We start from the raw sequence: 22,979 nt of genomic DNA, 5'->3' as shown, positions 1-22,979 counted from the left end.
TATGCTAATGGTCAAACTAGTTCTGGCATATTTGGAGTATGAAAAACATCCGTGCCTTCTTCCAAAGGTGTTTCATTTTCATTGTTTAATCCCCTGCTGCAAGGCTGTGAATTCAGCAGCCCTATCTAGTCACACTCACACTAATGTGACAATGTGACTTTCCATATTAAGGAAATTAGATATTCACTTGCATTCTGACTGTGCTCCTCCAGTACATGTCCGTAAGCCAACAGCAGTATTTAAACTCTCATTTGTGATATCCTCCATACATTTTTGATTAACCTGCCAATGCTGTCTGCAGCTGCCTGCTACTCAGTGAGCCATCAGGAGACACGCCAGTTTAGCAAGAAGCTCAACTTTGTCTCAGCTCAGTTACTTAGAACGTTTCCCCAAGAATGCTTAGAGCTCGATGGCATTGACAAAGCAAACTCCCACCCTGTTAAAACCATATGATACCCAATAAATACTTTGATGTGTTATCAGGCTTCTTTCCATGTGACTTCTAATATTAGTTTAACATTTTTGGAAATATCCATGCCTCATTATATGCAGCATATTGCATGCGGGGAAATGGCATAGCTTGTGCTCATTAACTTTTCCTTCTTAGTATTGAAGGCAGTGTGCACCTGCAATGTCACAGATGAGGTTGCAGCAGTTAAAACACATGCTGTCACTCTGGCTTTGCCTGTCTACTACTCACAGCTTCAGTCTTCGCTGGGATTGTTGTCAAGAAACCCTGTTCTCATTAATGTTCACTCAGCCACACTGAAGCCCAAACCAATCAGTGACCAGTGGGGATTTTTAACTGTGATAACCAAGCAGCAACCAACTATGATGTCACCCACTGGTTTGTGAAATACCGTTATGAAGCCTCAAGTTCAGATTTCAGCCGTCACCACCTTGTTATTTTGGAGGCCAAAGTGACCATATTCGGATGAGCTGGGACAAACAAGCGGGAATCTCCATCTGATTGGGAACACGAGAACACAATGCTAATTGGTGAAAGGCTTCTCCAATAGTTTCAAAATTAAAACAAGGTCCACACCCATTAGGCAGCAACTGGAAACAATCCCCAACGTAGGTGACCAGACCCACAAAGTGAATTTGGATCTGGTGTATCAGGCTGGTGTATTAAATCCTAATTATGAAGAAACAAAGGTTGAATTGGTAACTAAAAGCTGTCTGACTGACCATTCTAACCTTCAAAGTAAATACCAAAGAAGCTGTTGTAAATGTCATGAACTTTGGAAGACTCTGAAGTAAAATACACCTCTGCCACTCATCAGAAATGTCTAACAGTACACACTAAAATCCATTACAAGAGAGTCCACACATTTCCCTTTTTATTCAATAAAAATAAATAATGAGGGAGCATTCAAATATGTGTTTTGCACTCACCTCTTGTGGACTCGAAAGCTGTAGAGGGCTTTTATAACTCCTGCTACGGAAACCTATTGAAGTTCCAGTGATACGCCAACCCTGAAACTTCACACACTTTACATGGTTGTGTGTGCAATTTCAGTATTGTGAAAGAGTATTGGGGAAGACATCTAAAGAAAAACAGCTGCGAATGTGCTGTGTCCCAGAAAGAACAGTAACTGTAAGCTGATTTAAAAAAAAAAAAAAATCCATCAATAACAAAGAAATTTCAAACACTATTGTAAAAAAAAAAAGCTAAAAATAAGATGGAATATTTATAGGCTTGTTGTGTTTTCTGTTCTTTTATTTTTTTTTTCACTTGACATTTTTGCTAGAACGTGCAGTTTCTCTAAGAAGATTTCTGCAGTTTGGGGACAGTGTTGAAGTTTTTATATTGAAACATCTTCTTGTCCCCTTTAGTGAGCCAAAGCCATGCAGGATAATGAGGATGTTCCTTTTCTCCAATGGACAATGAGAAGAGCAGATTTCCTTTTAGATGGTTTGAAACTTGCCAGCCAGAAACGCCTCCAGAAGAAATCTCATTAAATACTAAAATGGCATGCGAGCTAACCTCTACCTGCATCGATGCACCTTTTGAATGTGTCATCATTCCCCAAGGTTTTTCCCTGGAACATGTTCTATCGCTGTGCATCTTCAAGTACTTCAAGCTGTTCCTCTAAATTAAAAGATGTTCCAAAACAAATGGTTTTATTTCCTCTGCAGGAGCATTTCGGTATTTTCTCGGTATGTATCAATGTATTCATGCTTGAGGTAATTCAAATGACAAGCTCTGTGCCACACTAATGAAAAGCTTCCCATTAAAGAAGCCATGCATTCTTGAGGAAAGAGGAATAACGTAGCTACACATGCACATCTATGTACACACACACACACACACCTTTGAAAACCTTTCCTCTCACCTCATTTCCTGTGGTCTGTTGAACATGTGCTGCTTGCCTTACCTTCACAAAGGTCAAGTGCAGAACAGGTCTCCGGGCACACAGTCAACTAATTAAGTGGTGGAAGATGCGTACGAGCTCCTGGGATACCGCTGCAGTGGGTAGCCACCCTCAGGGGGAACAAACACATTGTTTCACATGCAAGCAAGGTAAGGGATTTGCATTACATTGTTCTCATGTGAAATATAAAGGACCACAGGAAAGAAACCAACTGTATGGTGACAAAAAAAAGGTAACAATGTACATTCTTTTAACCCACAATTCCTGTTTGGCAGCACAAGTCATTTACAGTATTGTTCATGAAAATATAAAACAGCCTTTCTGCATTCTGGCACTGTAATCAGGCAATAAAAGTAGGGAATGTAACTGCAAAATATTGAACTGCTATCTCATTAAAAGAAAACTTGTTGTGAACTTTGTTCCCTGTCTTTGTGATTTTTGATTAAAAAATGTTTCATTAGCAAGATGAGAAAATGTTACATTGATGTATTTGGCAAGTCCCAAACTTGCTACTAAATGTAGCAGTATTATGTTAACTGATAACATATTTTTCTGCCAAAATATTGCAGTATAATATCCAGTAGTGATGACATCAACATTAATTTGTTTTATGGTTGAGCGCTCACAGCACTTGGTTAATGTAAGCAAAAGCAAAGACAGCAAAAAACACTGCACATAAAAGTAACTTGAAAAACAATTGAATTACATAGAAACATAATTTCTAAAAGACAGGGTTGCTTTGATGCTACTCACATGTCTGTGTTATGTGCTGAACTCATCCAGGACCAGTTGTGTGTGTGAACTCAAAAACATTATGGATCACGGCCATGAGGGTGTCTGGTACGTAAAACCCCTGTAAAAAAGTATATTCCAGTTTTGTATTAATCATATCTGATAGAACATGTTCATTCATGAGCTTTCGAGGTGCTGATTTATATCAGCTTCAGGCAGAGATAGGATAGCTGTTTTTCATATTTCAGGTCGTTGTGCTAAGGCTGTTTTCCAGCCAGTGGATGTAGCTTTGATTTTAACAGACTGGAGGATTGTCATTCCCTTGCCATCAAGTCCTGATGTTTTGTCAGAGCTGTTGGTGTCATAGAAATACACACTAGATGTCCTTTGGTGTTGGCAGCAGGGACTGGTGGTCATGTCTGTGAGGAAGCAAAAGTCAAAGTCAATTTCTTCTAAGTGATGCAAGTTATTTGCGTAATGTATTTAACTTACGTAACAGTACATATGTAAAATTACTTATTGTAACCTAAACCATCATCTTTTCGTAAAACTAATTATACGTTTTTTGGTGCCTAAACTTAAGGCACCATGGTCATATGTGTGAGAGGCCAGCGCACGACAATGCATGGGGATGAGAACAGGTTGAACAAACAGATATCAGAGTGGTATCACTCCTCTCATCTAAGTCCTGGGAAGAAGGCAAATAGAGAGGTTTCCCAAAATATCAAACCAGACCTTTACATAAGCTTTCATCCACTGCAATAACCAGAACTTCAAGTCATCTGCAAAGCAACCTTATATTTAAATGCAATTTTGTTTGGGGAAAAAAAAGTCTATCTGGAAGACAAATGATAATATGCAAACTGTTATGGAGGCGGGAGCTTTGCAAGTCAGACAACTCTTCAGTGTTGGCAGAGGACTGTGCTCTGCCCACTGCCTTCCATTTAAATGTGGGATCACAGCATAGGTCAATTCAGTGTATAGAACTGTGCCCAAGGGACCCCCAGAGGAAAAGAAAGGGTAATCTGTGATAACAGACACACTCAGGATGCCTGATAAATGCAGCCAGTCTGAGTCTGTAACTTAGATAATTAAGTCCTCATTCAACTGAGCGAATGTGCCTGGCAGCGTGTTCAGGAGTGCAGAGCACAATAAGGAGCTCTGCCAAATGACCACCACTTACCCAGACTTTCAACACTTTTGTCGTTGTTGCCAAACCCCAGAGCCCACTAGCCTCAGCAGCTGAAGCACACAGATCGTGAAAGTTATAAGACCCAGCAGGTGGTGAAAACTAACAGTACGTCAGCTGAAACATTCACTTTACTGCTAATGGGTGAAAAAAGGAAAACGAAGCAAGTAATCTGAATGCTGTTACTGCTATTCATTAATTAGTCTGGCACTTTTTTATTTATTTTTTTTTTTTACAAGTTGCACGTACAAGCAGCATATTTTTTTCTGTTAATTTGACACATTTAATATATAAAACAAATACCAATATAATAGTGTTTTGATTTCCTATGTGTAGTTGTTGTTTTGTTTTCAGTCTTTTGGAAATTCGAGTTATAAGTGTGCAGCATTAAGAACTGATCTCTGTAATATATTCCCTACCACCTCTGGCACCACTGTGGGCCAAAGATAAAGAAAAGGTTTGCACAGCTGCACAGTATTTAAACTATTATAATCTCAGCTCTACAGTTATGTATCACATGAATTATGCTTCCATTTGCCTTGTTGATCGATACTCTATATTTGTATTGCTTGTTCAGATGTAATTATGAATGTAGGGTTGGGATTTATGAAGGCGTCTCTAATGAAATGGAACCATAAAGCTGTCGTGATTGTTTTCGGGGTTGTGAGTAAAACACCATCAGCATCGTAAACATGGATGGAGGACCTGCTCTGTTGATATAATACCTCATTGACCCTTAATGTGTAGGCATTTTGGAAAAAAACGATGAATCATTCTTGAACATAACTCTCTGTAATTGTGGAACGAATGGCCTTGCTTTGGAGAACAGGAGACAATAATCAGAGCAAATGCAAAGCCATCGAGATTGTCTCTACCTGCCTGGGATAGAATCTCAAAGTGAAATTATTATAGATTGTAGCGAAGCTTTTTGCAATCACACTGGCTCTGCTTTAGTGTAATGGGACTTATTAAAGCTTTTCCATTGTGTCATTACTTTCATGCTTTCAGAGAAAATGGGCTCATTCAGTCAGTGTCAGTCCAACTCCTTCTCTTATCTTTTTTAAGGGCTCCTATTTCAGCGACCCTCAACCCCAAACCCACATATTGAATATTTTAAGACATTTGCTGCTCACTCCAGCCAGCTCTCTGCTTTGATTACTCTTCCTCATAGAGCTTTACTGTTTGAGTCTGCTCTATATTTATTTATGTGAACAAAGAGAATTCCCCTTATTTTGACAATAAAAGAGAGAAAGTGAAGTTTCTAATGTGATATGTGGCCATCTGCTGCAAACTTTACTCAGATAATAAGAGTCTGCTATAGCTGAAAAAAATCCAAATGATAACAAGTTCAAGGAAAAGTTTAACATGGGGAAAAACTGTATACCTATTTAGTTTATTGCAGAGAGTAAGATAAAAATAAATTAATTAATTAAAAAAACTCTATCAATATTGTATCTTTCTGTTAAATAAAATAGACAGACACTAAGTTTGTCTTAGCACAAAGACTGGAAACATGGAAACAGCTAACCTGGCTCTGTCCAAAATTAACAAAGCATTATGTAATTTATTTAAGAAACTACATTTTCAAAAGTGCAAAAAAATGAACTGTGAGAAGAACACTGACCTAGCAACAGGAGGAGACTTCAGCAAGTCATTGCCCCCAGCCAAGAAACAGATTGTCATAATTTGTACATGTTGGTTTCATACAGAATGAGAAATGTCGCCTCGCAGTTGTATGCTTTTGCCAACCAGTCAAGATACAGTTTACAGCCATATCTGTCCACTATCATATGTCCAACGAAACCTTGAGTTCACATGCATTTCCAAAAAAGTTGATTGTGGTCATGCGAGTTAAGGTCATATTGATAGCAACATTCAAACACAATGGCACCTCAGCAATGCTTTAGAATTTAAATATACATCAAATCAACAGCTTTTATAAAATTATATTTAAGAAATATAGACATGAAAGAGTAGGCAGCATTCAAAAAGTATAGTTCAGTTTGAACCTTTATTTTTTTCCCTAAAATCCTCAAATTTAATAAAGGAAAAATGCAGTTGGGAAAATAAATCAATGTATGTCACTGGCAAAGATTCATTTAGGTTTTGATCATCGGAAAGTGTGTTATCGTGCTCTCTATGCTATCAAGAGAGACAACTTAAAGAGTGGAGTGAAACTAAATTATATTTTGAGCAGTCAACTACTACATTGCTTCCAAAGATGGAATATGATTAATTCAGTCGACGGTTTTTGATAGTTTTTGATGAATTCATACATCTAATATGTTGTTGGATTTTTCTGCTGTACTAGAATGCTGACCACAATACAACACGTGATTTTAAAGAAGACATTTAAACTTTGCCGATATCCAATGATTTGCTGTGAGGAAATTATAACTAAATCCAAAAAAAGTTGGGCAATCTGTAATCAGGGACATGGGCCTCAATTTGGCATCTCTCAAGACTATGTGCTAAGAGCTGAAAATGGTGTGTTAATGCACCTTTAAAACAACAATCTACAAGCCTGTCATCTTCTTGGTAATTTAGAGAAAAATGCCCACTTAACAGTTCTCTTCTTGTGGAAGTAATTGAAGTCTGAACGACTTCACACCAACCCTTGAAATCGGAGAGAAAAGGTAAAAGACATCACGAGGCTCATCTGTTCTCTCAGCCGGGCGAAATGGGCAGAGCTTAATGGCTCATGGTTGGCGGAGACATTTTATTTTATATGCAGACAACAAAGAATTAATCTGAAATGCATGACAAGTTGCACTACATGGGTTCAAAATGTAAGATGACAAGTAATGATTACTGACATAACTGGGACTTAGTGAGCTCCACTGGAATTGTCAACCTTTGTGTCTTACAGCATCAGAGTTGTTTGACTGCTTAATTATTAAACTGGACTATCAGCAATCCTCAGTATGAAGTGTTTTTGCTTATACGCAAAAAACTAGAAAACCACAGCAGGGACATTACCCCCCTGTATTAATGGCCATGTAGTTTGGGCAATGATCCATTTTCATCTGAAGAGGAGGTGATTAAATGATGCTGAGAGTTCAGTCAATCATCATCCATTTGAGGACATGTCCAGTAAGAATGAATCGAGGAGGCTTTAGAGAGACCTTTCTGAACTCAGTAAATAAATATTGTACAGAAAAAGATGAAACCGAGCTCCCACTGAGCTGGAGCTTTGTACTGGATTTTCTTGAGACAGAAACAGAGATCTTTACAATGTTACCACTCCACTCTGTGTGGATTCTAAATAAACACTGTCTGTGTTATCTGTAACTGTCGAGTGATGACTTACCACAAAGTGTCAAGAACAAATATGTGCAATGCTGTTTGCTGCTGATTTGTTTTGTCTGTTTCTGGAAGTCGTGCCGGGGCTTTGACACAGACCAAAATCATTGCCTGACTTTGAAGTGAATGTCTTTTTCTTTTCAACACGCCAACGCTTCCACATTTCTTCAAGGAGTCGAAGCTGAAGGTTTCCGAATGTGTTTTTCTCTCACTCAAACTCAGTGACTTGTGTTCTGCATCCGGCAGCAAAAATCAGAACAAAAGAACACTCTGATGGCTCTTCAGATTTCAAGGACCGCACAAGTCTTTGTCTGTTTTAGGTCATTAAAGAACAAATCACATAATTATCAACACTGTCAACTACGTTGCAATGATTTTATGGTATGCAAGGTTTGTTTTTCCTACTATTCAGATTGCTGGTATGCCTTCATCTTGGTGTGGTATGAAAATCATGTTCAAGAGAATAATTTGAGCTCGAAGGTTCATGGTTTCTAAGTTTAGATATTTTCATAGCTTTACTTGCTGCTGAACAAATTTACATTTAAGTGTATAATTCTGGTAGATAAATAAATAGAAACTAGAATTACTGCCTCATGGTTGTATGCCTCCACCAACCAAGTTTATATCCATTTCCATCCAGACTCATATATAGTGACTATAGACTGTATTGAAGGAATCCCTGTATGTGTTCATATGCTTGGCCAGTAAAGTTGATGTTGCTGTATAGAAGCAACAATGTGGATGCTTCACAAACATTTTCAACCCGACAGCACAGAAGAGCTCCACGATCATTATAGTTTAAAGGTGGACACCCAAGATAGGTGTCACCCATTCATGTGAAACATGGTCACTGTCTGCCCTTTTATTCTTCTATTATGGCGTTGAATAATAATCAGAAAAGTGTTTTTGCAGAAGATTTTGATGTGACAGTATAAATATAAACTAGCATCACTTCATCATTATATTCTATCAGCTATTTGTGTGAAAGGATTAACGTTCTGGATTTAAGGACAAAAGCATGTTTTTGTGAGGTGGGAGGAAACTTTGGCCACCAAAATCAAATCAGTTTATCTCTGAGTCCAAGTGATTTGTTTGTGCCACATTTGAAGAAATTCCCTCAAAAGTATTCCTGCAATATCACGTTCAACAAGTGTGGGACGAAGAAATGAGAAGGACGTGAGGTCACACTGACCTTGACCTTTAAACCCTAAAATCTAACAAGTTCATCCTTGGGACTAAGTGAACTTTTGTGCTAAATTTGAAGACACAAACAGAAGAACAGACCACCTGGAAACATAATGTCTCTGATGACGGCTAACACAAGAAAAAAATAAAAGTATATTAAATTATTCCTTTAATCATATCTCATTTGACATGTACAGATTTGGTACAAACATTATTCCAGTCTCCCGCCTGCTCTGTACTCCATATCTACAGTGGTACTTCTACTTTCCAATTGAACTGACTTTATCAATCATTGAGATTGTTTTTAAGGTTGTTCAGGTTTTTTTTGTTATTGTCTGTTCACATATGTCAGGTTTAATTCTGGCTCGAGCATTTACCAATGTATATTAAAAGTTGACATTTTGAGTGAAAACAATCTGGCCAATCAGATCAGAGGCACAAGTTAAAAAGGCCTGTTTTTGCAAAAAAAAAAATTTAAACTGTAAATCATGCAAGGATACACCAGAAGATAAAAACAAAGAAAAGAATTATCCCCTTTAACTGATCCAATATCACAGTTCTTGTTTTGTGATAGTGTGGTGATTTAACTTTGGTTGTTTATCCGAGGCTCTTACCCAGCCTCCAGCATCCAGTACTGTGCATCAAAAAACATTGAAAAGAAAATGTAAGAAAAGGTGAAGACCATAGTCCCCGAAATAATTTATAGTAATCATGTTGGCAACAGATGGTAACAAAAGAAATTAGAGCTGCGCACAGACATAACTCTGTGTTGTCACCGAGACAACTCAATGTTTTCCTCAAGCTAAGAACGCATTAGAGCAAATAAAGGGGGGATGATGTGGGTGGGCCGATATGATTCACGGGGCCAAGCAAACACAGTGTGTCCTAGTTGCTTGTTAAATGTTCTGAAAATGGATAGTGGCCTTTCAAAAACCCCAGAACTCTGTCACGCGTTCTTGCACTGAAGAGAGTTGAGCCTCTTTGCCAAAGACTCCCAAGACAAAACGATATGTCAGAACCGTGGCCCCACATGGTTCATCATGTAAAGGTCACACATCTTTCTGCACCGAAGGCCTGATGAGCATCCAAAGAGAGAGACCACGTTTAAGTCGACAGGAGCTGCATTTTAACACAGAGCTACAGTTCGGTGCAGATTATCACAAAACACGATTTAGTCTTAAACTCTGAGCTCCTGTATTTCACACTGTAATTCCACTTTTAAAACACCTGCCAGTGTAATTTCTCCATTTGGTGACCTTGATCTGGCCTGAAAACTCAGTCACACATAACACACAGAGTTTACACTCAGCATAATGAGGTGTTACAAACTGAAATACTGACATTGTCATTCTTGAGCCAGCAGTCATACAACAAATGGAAGCATGAGACAAAGAAGGCCTGCTCACCAAAAATATAAATGTAATATCTTACAGAGTTACCCAGACCGCTGTAGTCTCTAATCATGCTGATAGTTTTGGGTGAAGTTGCTGATGTTTCTACAGAGACGTCTGCGGTCATCTCAGCACAACAAACACAGCAGCTTCAAAGCACCAAAAAGTGTTTTTATTTCCAGAAAGAGATTGTTGTTGTTGACTTATTTCAACTGTCAAGTTTACTTCTGATAATTTGCAGACGTGATTGTGAACAGAACTATTGATGTTTTAATGTTGACTTATTTCAACTTTATAATTTTGTTTGCCTGCCATATGTTCTGCTCTATATTCTCTATGTTGACATTGATGTTTAAATGAGGCAGTTTTACTTTTATGATTTTATTTCCTTGCTATATGTTCTGGTCCATATATTCTTTGTAATTGCAATGTATATTGGGACTATGTTGCTCTGTGATTCTGCACTTTGAATGAATTGATTGATTGATTGAACTGCACCTACATCCAATGTCTAGTTCCTCCTCACAAAGCGCTAACAATCGACTTCTTCACACCAACATCAACATTTTTTAAGAGGACAGACAGCAGTGAGTAAAACATGAAGCCGATTTTTTTGGGGGGTCTGATTTGTAGCAAATTATAGACATTTACATTTTAGCTGCCACCATTAATGAGAAGGATCACCAGCCAATATACAAAGATTTTGATACCAGCATTACTGTGTTATACATGGTCCAATTAGGAATATATTGTTCACAAATCTACCACAATTATACTTTGAACTGGCTGGAAATGATATAGTGAGAATGTGTAAATACAGACACAACATATATGTTTTCACTACTGGAATTATGATGTGATTACTGCATATGAGCATGAATAAGGCAGTGTTCGTAAGATGCCATCCTTGACTCATTCAAAATAGATTAGAGCGTGATAATGCACTGCAGAGGTTATGAAATGTCACTGAATCAGCAGTGTTTGAAATCAGGAGCCTTCAGCAGGACTGCCTTAAACTTCAAAGGGAATCAGTCCAGCACTGTAGTTTTTGATCATTGGAGACAATTGATCTTTTGTGTTCAAAGAATATTTATGCTTCAGGCTTCCCTAAGAAACTTTTCAAACAATGTGCCATGAAATATGTGATTGTAATATCAATGGCAAAACATATTCAAATAACTCCCTGATTGTACAGTACAGTATCTGCTGCGGGATTTGTCTGTTTTCTCACAATTACTAAGTTGTTTCCTGTGCAGCAGCAGTTAGTCGTTGACAGCCTGATGATGAAATCAGTCGGATGGACACTTGGCAAACCAGTTGGTACAGTTAGTGCTATTAAATGTGACAGCTCCATTTGTAAGTGTAAGTTTACACATCTGTGACACTGACATTCATGCATTTAGAACAATTTGTGTCTTTAAAATCATCACACCTACACTTTAAACCCACTAATCATAACTCAGCAATATACACAGGTGTTTCTGGCTGACTAAAGGCACTTAAGATTTGAGTGTTATAATGTGTTTGTGAAAAAAAACCTTCATGCACAAAGCTTCTAAACCTGCTTTATCTCTAGCAACATCAAGCAGGTGTTACACACATTTAAACTGCTGCATTTGAACAATTTTCTTGTGAGGTTGTGAGTCTTGAGACAACAAGTCTGAATATCCAAGAGAGGTGCCCTTCCTCAGACTTGTGTACAAAGCACATGTCCTTCCTGTACAGCTGTGCCGTTCTCTACAGTTCTCATCAACAGTTACATCGTCTTGTGTCAGAAATAGACAGAGTGGGTTAATTTTGATAATCACTGTCACACCTCACTGTGTGAGAGTTATTTCAGTGTTTAATGTGAAACAAATACCAGTATTACTCACAGACAGTTAAAAACTACAACAGCTTTGTGGAGCAGATAAAATAGATTAAGTTGATTTGACTTCAATAAGAAACAGTGACAGACTTGTAATATAATGTGTGTGGTAAAACCTCAACTTTCCCCTGTAAGTATGACCAACTCACTCCATTTGTTTTTCAGGGTAACATTATATTTTAAAACAATGTTATCTAACTTGTGCTGAGCAGAAGCAACAGCGGACTCTTTGCCCACAAGTGGTAATCACACAAAATAATGATTTCAATACATTGATAACTGTACACTTATAAGTAGTCAGAATCATAGACTGTATAGCATTAAAGCCAATGCAGGAGGTCCTTTGAGTGTAACACCACTGATGGCCACTAGAGGCTGGCTCCAATAAATGTTTGGCTCCAATGGTCCTTTTGAAATAAATTCCTAATTATTTAGATATTAGGGCTCAAAAATAGGCATGTTTGGGGGTTTGATTGACATACCTGTGCTGCAGTAGGTTGGCAGGTGTGCAATCCTCTGGTTTTTAAGTCAGATCCATCCTGACTCATCCCCAGCTCCAATCTCTTGTGCAAATATGGTCACTTCTGTCTAAAAACAACAACAACAAGACAGTGAAGGTTTAAATGCAGGCCCAAGGCTTCAAAAGTTCATGAACCAACGGGTGATGACGGGGGGATTTGCCACTTGATCAGAATATATGAGATGGTAATGTGCAAAGAGCAGCTGGTCAACTAAATAAATTCTCCTGACGTAAAGTGATGCAAACTTGAGGGAAAACAACCAACACAGGAGCACTTCTAACCAGCAATATCCTAGACTGGGGTGAATGAGTTGGTCATAGTAGCTTCGTCAATAGTCAAGAGAAGGACTCTAGTTCCCCCACAGAAGTCTCTGCTTTCAGGTCAGTCTGCCTGACCCCCACAGGGTCACATGTGGCCACCCTGGCAGTGGGTTGGGTTTTTTGTGAAGGCTGAAGAAACCTGTAGCCTTGAGTTGCCTCATGTCCAGAAACAAAGGCACTCTGGCAAACTCCTTGACAGTTTTATCATCACTATTCAACATTTTCAGAAAACGGGACAGCCTGGAGGAGTTGTAAATCCATTCCACAGTCTGTGCACCAAACTGTCACCCCAGTTGGTGTGGATGAAAATGTCTCAAGTTGAATGAGAGTTTGAGCCAAACACTCAGGGACCAAAGACACTGTCACATAATTTAGCTTAATTAGTGAATTGAATGAAACAAAATAGATCTAATAAATTATCAGAGTTTGATAAGATGTACAGAAAGAGAAAAGAACAAGTTGGTTGTGGTTTAAAATATCTAATAGATGCAGATTCATGAGGATGAGGCTGAATATTTATATGTCACAAACTGGCCTGGAGGAACAATCAGAAGGCTCTGCTGCAGGAATCAGATAGCAGCTCTCCGACTGCACACCAGCCACACACAAGCTGCTCATTTGCACAGGCTTCACACTTCTGATTGCACAAGTGGTGTGACTTGCAGCATGCATGATGAATTTCTGTGTTATGTGTGTTTTTCTTGTATTTTCTTTCCAGCCATTGTGTCCTCACCTAAATCACCGGCATGAGCTGTCGACTCATACGGAGAGGAATCCAGAGGCGGAGGGGACAGGGAGTGCAGCGAGGATGTGAATGAAGCACGCGGGGTCACTTTGCTATGCGTCGTGTGGTGCCACGCGGGTCGGAGGGCACAAAAAGTGACCTTGATACTGACTGACAATTCCTTAGCCTCCAGCCCCACACTAATCTCCATTCCAGTAATGGTGGGCAGACATTTTAACAAGCTTGTAAGCACTGTGGCAACCAGCTGAGGATTTTTTTTTTTTTAATTTGTTTTGCTCTGATTGAACATGATTCTTGTTTGCAAAACATTTCACTGTTTGGAAATGCATAAATACATCCACATTAAAAAAAAATATATCCCTGATTCTCTAGTGAGTTAGAGTCAGATAGTCAGTGATTGGGATTCAGTGCAAAGAAGTTTGATATGAGCTTGTTTCTCACCGTTTAAGAAAGAAATCTGGTGATCCTCATAAAAATAATAAATATTTCCTCAGTGAAACTCTTATGCCTCCTTTCAAACTACATTCATCCTTATTTGAATTTGCAATTTCCGGAGGCTAATGGTCATGATTGAGCTTAATTGACCAGCAAATCGAGGAACACTGAACCATTTCTGGTTTTGCAGTTGCTTCTTATTCAAGTGGTATTTTTAATTTCTCAATTAACCTCCCGCTCATTCAGTCTTTTGTAAATTACTACACAGCAAATGAGCCACGAAACTCTTTTATGTTCATTAGTAAAGATATTATTCACTTTATAGACACATACTGAAAATACAGACTTGTGAGTTAAGCAATTTGTGCACTATTTCTATTGTTGATGAGATATCAAATTATGAAATATAATAAACTGCTCTTCTGCTGACCAAAGTGTAAAATAATGGTAATTTCATAACTAAAATGTTGCATCCACATGTAGTAGAGTAGACAATTATTGATTTATATGTTAACAACAGTTACTCCTTTTGATAAAGTGTGACAATATGGAAAAACCCACCTGTTATAATATAGAATACTTTAATTATTGTTAACAAATGCAGAAAAATTACGAATATATGCCTTTAAAGGTGTTTACAATTGTATTATACTCTGTTATTATACAATTACATATATTGCCATTATACAGAAACACTGTGAGGTACAAGTTACTAAAAATGAAGCTCTGCTGTTTCTCTTGCGTTTCTTGGTTGCAGAACCAGCATGAGGTATAAACCCTCATTCAAACCAATGAGAGTGAAATTCTTTGACTGAATGCTGCTGCTTCCAGCAGACACGGGTAGACCCTGAAAACACACAGCACCAGTGAGAAGTAGTAAAAACATGCCAGGTACACCACATATGTCATTATTACAATTCAGATTATTACTGTAATGTTTGTTTTGCAATTATTGCAGAGTAACCTGCAGGCAGTGTGAGTGGTTTGATAATAATAGGCTACCTCGTGGATTAAAATTAAAGGCTGCAGCAGAAATCAGACCAGGATATACTTATTCTGTATTATTGTGGAAAATGCTCGACAGGCACCACAGATTACCCCTTCGCTTTTATGTCTCTTTTCGGGGCACAGACGATGAGAAAACACTCCTTTCATCTGTGGGACGTCTCGCTCTAGTGTTGCATTAAAGAAACGGCAACAGTCTGGTAAATAAAATATCCCAGTCACACGTTGATCGCTGGCAGGATGTGGAGTGAAGAGAGACAGGTCACTGCCCTCAAAAACACTCGAGTGCATCTCTGTCAGATCCAAACTGAAAAACAAATAAGGGAAAACTGAGGTAAACGGGAAGTCGCATATAAAGTAAGTTAGATAGACTTAGGTCAGGCTTTTCATTGATTTTTCATCAAGAGTTCATGTCTTATTATGAAGAGATGGGTGCAGGGTATTGTAGTGAAGATTCTTTTGAACTGATGTGTCCAAGAAGAGCCGCATCGTGTCCATAAAATATAGATTGACTTGTTTGATGTTGAGAACAGCCTGCAGAGGGACATTACATGTTCAGCTAAAACACTGCAGGACTGACTAATTGCTGAGTGTTGGCAGGACTGAATTCTGTCTGCTAATTACTGTCGACTGTAATTGATAGATTCATGATCATTACCTTTAATGACTGTCATTTTTACAAAGCAAAGGACGTGAGGTTAGGAAAACAATCAGCAAACTGTGGTGTGAAAAATGTGAGAGATTTCGACACAAGGAATAGATATTTAGAATAATTATTTTCTATATCATTTTTTATGTTTTAATAAACCCACAGCCATGTAAATGTTTGTTACTCCTTTTAAACCAATCAGAGGGCAAATTATTGCCTACAGAAAAATAATCAAATCGCTTCAAAACAGTCAGGGGAGAGGAGTCGCTTCATTTTGAAATGATGAAAATACTCCTGAACCTCTGTTTGCAGAACAGAGAGAAGATCAATAACAATCAAGACCCTGATTAGACGAAAGGGCCTATCTTGTTTGGCTTGCCTTACATCAGATCTTTTAAAGTATTCAGGCCTGTGTGTTACCAGTGTTTGAACAAATAAAACCAGACATGTTGACTTTCAGCGAGCGGTAACTAAAATAAAGCCGGTCTGCTTTTCCCCTCATAGAAAACAACGGTTTTCTCATCGAAAACCCTGCGCTCACAAGGGAAATGGCTACTTTCATGTTTCCATTTGATTAGCCTTTTTATTTGTGTGCATGTATAATGTTTTATAAATGTGACACCGAGTGTGTGGGTAAAACTGCAGGTATCTCCCGCTCACCTGTCCTCTATATTGCAGCAGAGTGCGAGGATGTGTTCGTCTGTGGCTGCCGAGAGAGGAATAGTCTCAGTGATCCAGAGCGACTTTAAAGATGGTGGCAGATCAGCCAAGAACTGCAAATGAGAGATGAAAGGAGGAGGGAGAGTCGGAGAGAGAGGACTTGAGGAGAGACAGAAAGAGATGGAGTGAGGCGAGAAGTTAATATCTCCCATACGACATATCCTGCATATCATCCAAGTGAAGTAACAGCAAGTCAATGCAAATATGCACAATTACTGCAAGTTTTGGAGCTGCTTGATATTTTAAACATGTCAGAGGGATTTTCAGCCTGAACTCGAGACTGTGGTGTAAATTGAAGAACAACCAGCTGCTGTCTTGTGAACGGAGCTGTCTAATAATCTTGGTGATACTAAAAAACACATTCATTCTTCTGCCTGGTGAAGCAGGAGGATGTATCCTTACAGAGCAACTGATTCCCAGTTCAAATGGAAAACCGTCCCTGCAGTTTTTACCAAAGCTGTATTTGAAAGGTGTATTGAAAACTGGTCTATGATTTCAGTGTGTTTACTATCCTCATTAGCATTCCTTTGCATCCTTTAAGCAGTGGGCCATTAAAATACCTGACGCTGAATCCTACAGCGCACCGTGTCCTTTAACAGATTTAAATAAATAAATTGCCGCAATTAAATATAGACACGTATCGACTTTGGTCCCCGAGGTCCAAATCATATTTCATGCTACAGTCATCTATTGGGCTCCTGTGTTAACAGAAAATAGATACTGTATTAACAGGTGCAGCCATATTGCTCTCAGCAGAACACACTCAACTCCATATGCATTGTCTCTTCTCAATTACAGAGTTTAGTTCAATTATATCTGGAGGTCAGAGGTCACATATTTACAGTAAAATGACAGAAACATCTTCTTTTCTACTGAATACAAATGTGATTATAGAAGTAAATATGGCAGCAATGTTTCTCCTTAAAGCCACACTCCTGTCATCCCAGTCAGGGTGTGCTCATTGCGCTTACACATGATAATGATAATATTGCTATTTCCTGCCTCTGTTGTGGTGATAATCATAAAGAAGGAGCGAGCGCACACCGCTGTTTCAAATATATTTCTCTGTTTTCCTTTGGGAAACAATATAATAAAACCAGTGGTGATTTATGATACAGTAAACTGTGGTGAAAAGGATTAAATAAGGCTCCATAGTCATCGCCTATGGAGTCAGCTATCCTATCAGAATAGTTAGCGAGCCCGTCTTAAACTAACTTATTGCTGCTTTTGCATGCAGCCGGATCCCGACAGTGACTGTAAATCATTCCTACAGCCTCTTCAGTTTTCCTTGATGGCAACCAGTCGTGTTCTATTTCTACTTTTCTCCGTTATTAAAAGACCCGAACACGGTCCAACCTGACAGCAGACCAATCTCTGAAGCCTCCATATAATACCCACCCCTGCTACTTCCTGCCCCGAAATTAAGATTAATTACAGAAGAGGCCAATATGCTGAAATGGGAAATTATATGCCCCCAGGAACAGGGCGCTATAGATGCTCTGTCTCAGTTAGTGGAACAGCTTTTAGATTGCACTCACATATCCTTATGCTGAGCAAAGCAGGCATGGGATTGACTGTCTTCCTGTGTTCTGTGGGCTTGATAATACCTGGCAGAGAGGGCTCAGGATATGATGACACTGATTAAAGCCACTTTTATTGCATGTCAGGTGGGGGTTGAGGTCCCCTTATCTTTGTAATAAGTCATTACTGTCAGTGAGACAATGTACCACACCCCTGTGTGTAATGTGACGCACATCCGAGGGTCCAACGGCCCCCATACGAGACAGTATGAGCAGACATGACCGTGGGAACCTATAGAGGGAGTTGGGGTGGGGTGGCAGTGGAAACAAGTTAGGTACACATTGACACACAGTCACCTTTAAAAATAATACAGCAAATGACAACAATCTGGTGCTCACATTCAGTACTTACGGAACAACATTATCATTAATTTGGGGTTGTGTTTATGGCCACCTCACTAATTGAAGTCCAATATTCACCTTTATTTTGCTTTGTTTTTGGTCTCTACCAACTAAACTCCCAAATGAGGGAAATATCCGTCTCAATAGCTGCCAAATGCACAACCTGATATATCACGCCAAAACATGTAATACACCCATCAGTACACTAGATGATCACTGATGTCACGGTTCCCGTTTGGCCCCACGAAGGTGTTCAAAGTAAAGTAAGGTGCCGTAGGTTTAGAGGCACCAAAAGCCACATGGTTAGGTTTAAGTGCCTAGTTGTGGCAAACCAAGACGCCGTACCCTCTAGTGGACGGAAGTGTGTATACTTGTGTGTTGCAAGTATATCAGTAAGTGCGTGATTTACTGTACTGTACTTAGTTACTTTCCGCCATTTTGCTGGCAGTTATCTGAGGTGAGAGGTTTTGTCAGGGCTCCCAGCAGCTTCCCTGAGGAGAAAAACAAAAAGATCTCAGAGAAACATAATGTTCATCTTGTACTTTTAACGTGTCGGTTGTTTTACAGTTTAAGATAACTGTTGCAAATCTTGCATCACATTGCACAAGATTTGCTGCATATTTTTCATGTTCTTTAACGTTTCAGTTTTAGGTTATTTAGCTGATGTTTTATTCACGCTGACACAAGTAGGCAATGAATGTTTCTCCACAAAGCTGCTTTTTGTTAACAACTCTGCCTCTTTGTTGCTACAGATTTTTGCTTCAAATTTTGATGTTTGGTGCCAATGAAATATGCATGCAAAAACCGGAATACAAGTATAACCAACAACAATTAACTGCAGACTTTTCTTTGCAGCCATTACAGTATCAGCATCGAAGACCCTCCATGTATTAGAGGGAAGGCTTTGACCGATTTGGACCGGCTCAGCCACCCAGTCCCCCACTGTGAACACTGCCAGAGGAAAATGCATGCTGGGAGAGCTGCAGGAGAGGAGAGGAGAGAGTAGCACCTGGTATGTTATGTAATGTAAGCTCCTCATTGTTCAACATGAGTCTCTGTGTGTTGTGCTTTGCAGTCTGTGACGCATTATGTCCTGGACTGTGTTCGATCTTCTCACCAGGGATGGAGGCAGGGCTGGGCAGCCGGTGGCTGCAACATGCCTCGAAACTATTTCACACAGTCCAGAATCCGACACAATTTAAATAAATGCAGTACTCTAGAAGGAAGCGGAGCACACTTATGAACAGTGCAACCAATTAAAAATAAGGACGCTGTATTCAGATTTTCTTCAGGGCAAAAGGGAATTTAAAATCTTATAATGGGACCAAATATCCACCTGTACTCTGCTGTGCTCATGGGAAGTATTTAAAGCAATATCTGTGCTGAACTCCATTTCCAATTGCATGACATAGTACAGGTGTGCTCAGTTTGGTCCCATTATAAAGGGTTGGATTTTCCTTTGTCAGATATTTGCCCTGATGAAGGTCTAGATGTTGAATGCTGGGTTTTTAAGGTTTGCATTTTCCCCAAAAATATCAAGAATTCATTGGCTCTTATTTTGGACTTTATATAGCTAGAGAAGCTAAATTCCAATAACCTGGTTGCAGATTAATTTTCAAAAAGCTCATTACTTAGCAGAGTATCAGACTATTTGGATGAGCTTAAGTGTCCAAAAATATTTTTAAAACCTTATCTGAAATCAAATCAGATTGACAATTCACAAGAACAATCAGTTCATGTGTTCTGCAGATATGCTCATCCTACTGATCTTTATCAGCCATTTTTTTGTATCTTATTTCTATATTTTCTTGTATCTGCAACCTCATTTTTTAGTTCGTGCATGTACTTTTTCATTGTTTTTAAATTCATTGTTTGCGGAGGTAATTTATATTATTCAGCACTGGATAATGCAAAAGGGCAAAAGTGAAAGCTGCTTCTGGTTACACATTTGCAGTATGATACAAGTGATTTATTGCATGGAAATATCTGACCTGAATATGAAAAGAACATTATTGTGGATCAGTCAGCTAATAGAGCGGAAATAGATTTAAGGGAAGAGCTCCTGAAGTATTGTGCAAATGCAAACAAGCACTCGCAAAGGATTACCTCGAATATTTGTTTTGAGACTTGTTAGCAGTCAGAACAAGAGCTGTGCCAGAACACATGAAGTTCATGACATTGGTACATTTTCCACATCCATTTTTCATGCATTCAGACATTTAAGGAGAATACATTTTCTCTCGGTTTTCGTACAGCTAATCTTAAGGCATATTTGCAGCATTTACTGACGTGTTTTTGAAAGGAAATCTTGATTCCTCCAGCTACCTCCACGAACTAATGCACCCAATATTATCTTACAAGAGGAAACTTTAAAATGAAGATTAAAAATAACATTTCAAGTAACGTTTAAAAAGTCATTCAAAGTTAAATTTCCCGGTATACTGGCACTTCGTGGTGTCGTTCAGCTTCTGCATTTACATTTTCTGAATGACAAAACAACACTTTTGTCGTTCAGTGTTAACACCACGACTTGAAAGGAACCGTCAATGTCACAAATCTCAGTAATACTGGTGGTGCACACTAATCAACAACATAACAACACTCTGACTCGCAGCGCTGGCATTAATGGCAGATGTTGAGAAGAATGAAGAAGAATGGCTGCATGTCAGCACCAGATATAAGTATCAATCATCTGGTGATAAACGATAGAGTCAGAGGAAACTGAGTGTTCTGCTTCTGTGTAAGACCTGATAACTCTCCAAACATATCTCGTCCTTCACCGTAATGTCACATTGAACCCGTTTCAGAGAGAAAAGAATGCAGTGATTAAATTCCTGCCTTCAGCCACAGAGAAACCCAACACTCCAGAGGATAGCGCGAGCCAAGGTCACTGCATTCACATTCCAACGCAGGGCTCCTTGTGTCTGTTTTCGTGTTGTTGTTTTTTTCCTCTGAGCTCACCGAGAAGAAATATGAAGTGTGAAATGTGGAGGGGAAGGAATGCCGGAGAAGGATCGGTCGGAGAACTATCAACATAGTGGACTGTAATCTATTACAATGACGCTCCCAAGGATCAAAAGCAATGTGCTGCTGACTGTTTAATAAACTGCGAGCTTACACTGCAGTATGGTCTTAACTATGATTCAGTGCTGTCACTGAATCTTCTATTAAAATAAAAGAGGTGCCTGAGAAGGCTGCTGAATTCCAGCCACACTAAATTGCTGTAAATTGCCTCTGCATTACATGTAAAGACTTTTTGTGGGGTTCATTTTGGTCTGTTTTCTTTCCCATTCCCTTTATTTTACCACCAATTAAAAATGCATGAAAGTAAGCGTTTCAAGATCCTCATGAGTCGCCATGGGGTTTTCAAGTTTACATACTCAAGGCACAGTTTGATATTTTATTCATTAATGTGTTTCCTCACGTCATAATTATGAAGGTAGACTTGAGGAGCTTGCCTCAAAGTCGAGGCTGACATTTCTTACCTCACAAGGAGCCGACTACAGCTCATGTGGGCTCCATCTCGTCGCTTACAGCAACACCTTAATGAATCTTTAGGACATTCGGGCTTTACACAGACGATAAAAGCCTTCATAGTGAAGTCAGGAATCTGTAGAATGAGCGGTAATACATTACTTATCACATGGAAATGAACATTTTTCACACACCAAAAAACGTCTTCAATATGAAATTCTGTTTCATGCCATCCATTGAGAATCTGAAAATCTTTGTTTCAAACGGAATCAAGAATCGCTTAATTATGCATTTTCATCTTGGGATCTCTGTGTCAAGAATTTGCAGTTATTACAGCGCTGCTTATTTTCATTTTAAATTCCAAAGGAAGGCTGTTTGGAAGGCCGGCCAGAGACTGAAGGAGAAACAACAGCAGCAGCAGCAGGGCTCTGGTTGAAGGTGCTGCTCTGGTCAAAGCCAACGCTTGGTTGACTCATTACAGCACTGTGACTACACTCGTTAGTCAGATCCTATGGGCACTGAAAACAGCTTAAAAAGTGCCTCGAATGATCACGGAAATTTACTGTGTACGAAAGCGCTCAAATTATTCTTCAGAGCGTAGGGAGATCTATAATTCATTCTGCTGGATTCATTGTTATTCTCGTTGGAGAATAGGAGACTCTGGGGAATGTGATAGAGACTCTTGCTGTTAATTAGCAGAGCAGAGAGGTTGGCTTTTTTTAAAACTTGTCATGAACATGGCACAGGGCCATTAGGTGACGGGGAAGTTTGACTCATTGCAGAAATACCATAAAGTTCAGTTCTCCTTTTAAAAATGTTTTTAAATTTCTCTAGGCAGAAAAGAGGCAACCTTCAGTGCTTCAAAAATCATACTAGTTTTGTCCACTGCCCCATTGTGGATTTGTGAGTGTGTTTATGTGAGGGGTTTCAAGGATGCATGAAAACGTCATAACAGAAGAAATAAGCTCATCCCAGCATGGGAGGCACTTTGTTCCTCTTTTAAACCAACAAACCTGAATTCACCGGAGATTATTGTGCAAAATAAAGCAGTTTTCAATTTATCTTTCTGTCAAACACACCGCTCCTGTCCAAATGTGCAAAAATAGAGCTAAATGAACATGATTAAATCCCCTTCAAACTCCA

The 22,979-nt window shown here is 39.0% G+C and overlaps 1 protein-coding gene across 1 annotated transcript in view; it reads right to left on the bottom strand.

The window, feature by feature from the left end:
• igfals (insulin-like growth factor binding protein, acid labile subunit) overlaps window positions 1-22,979 on the bottom strand; it is a 222,849-nt gene that overhangs the window by 51,935 nt on the left and 147,935 nt on the right. The gene's annotated exons all lie outside the window — the stretch shown is intronic.

The sequence above is a fragment of the Brachyistius frenatus genome, unplaced genomic scaffold (assembly GCF_029030835.1).
Source record: "Brachyistius frenatus isolate BFR_SWC_R1_liver_20210118 unplaced genomic scaffold, ASM2903083v1 Contig_144, whole genome shotgun sequence".
NCBI classification, from domain to species: Eukaryota; Metazoa; Chordata; class Actinopteri; family Embiotocidae; genus Brachyistius; species Brachyistius frenatus.
Note: the sequence above shows the minus strand (reverse complement) of the source record. Positions and strands in the feature narration are given on the sequence as shown.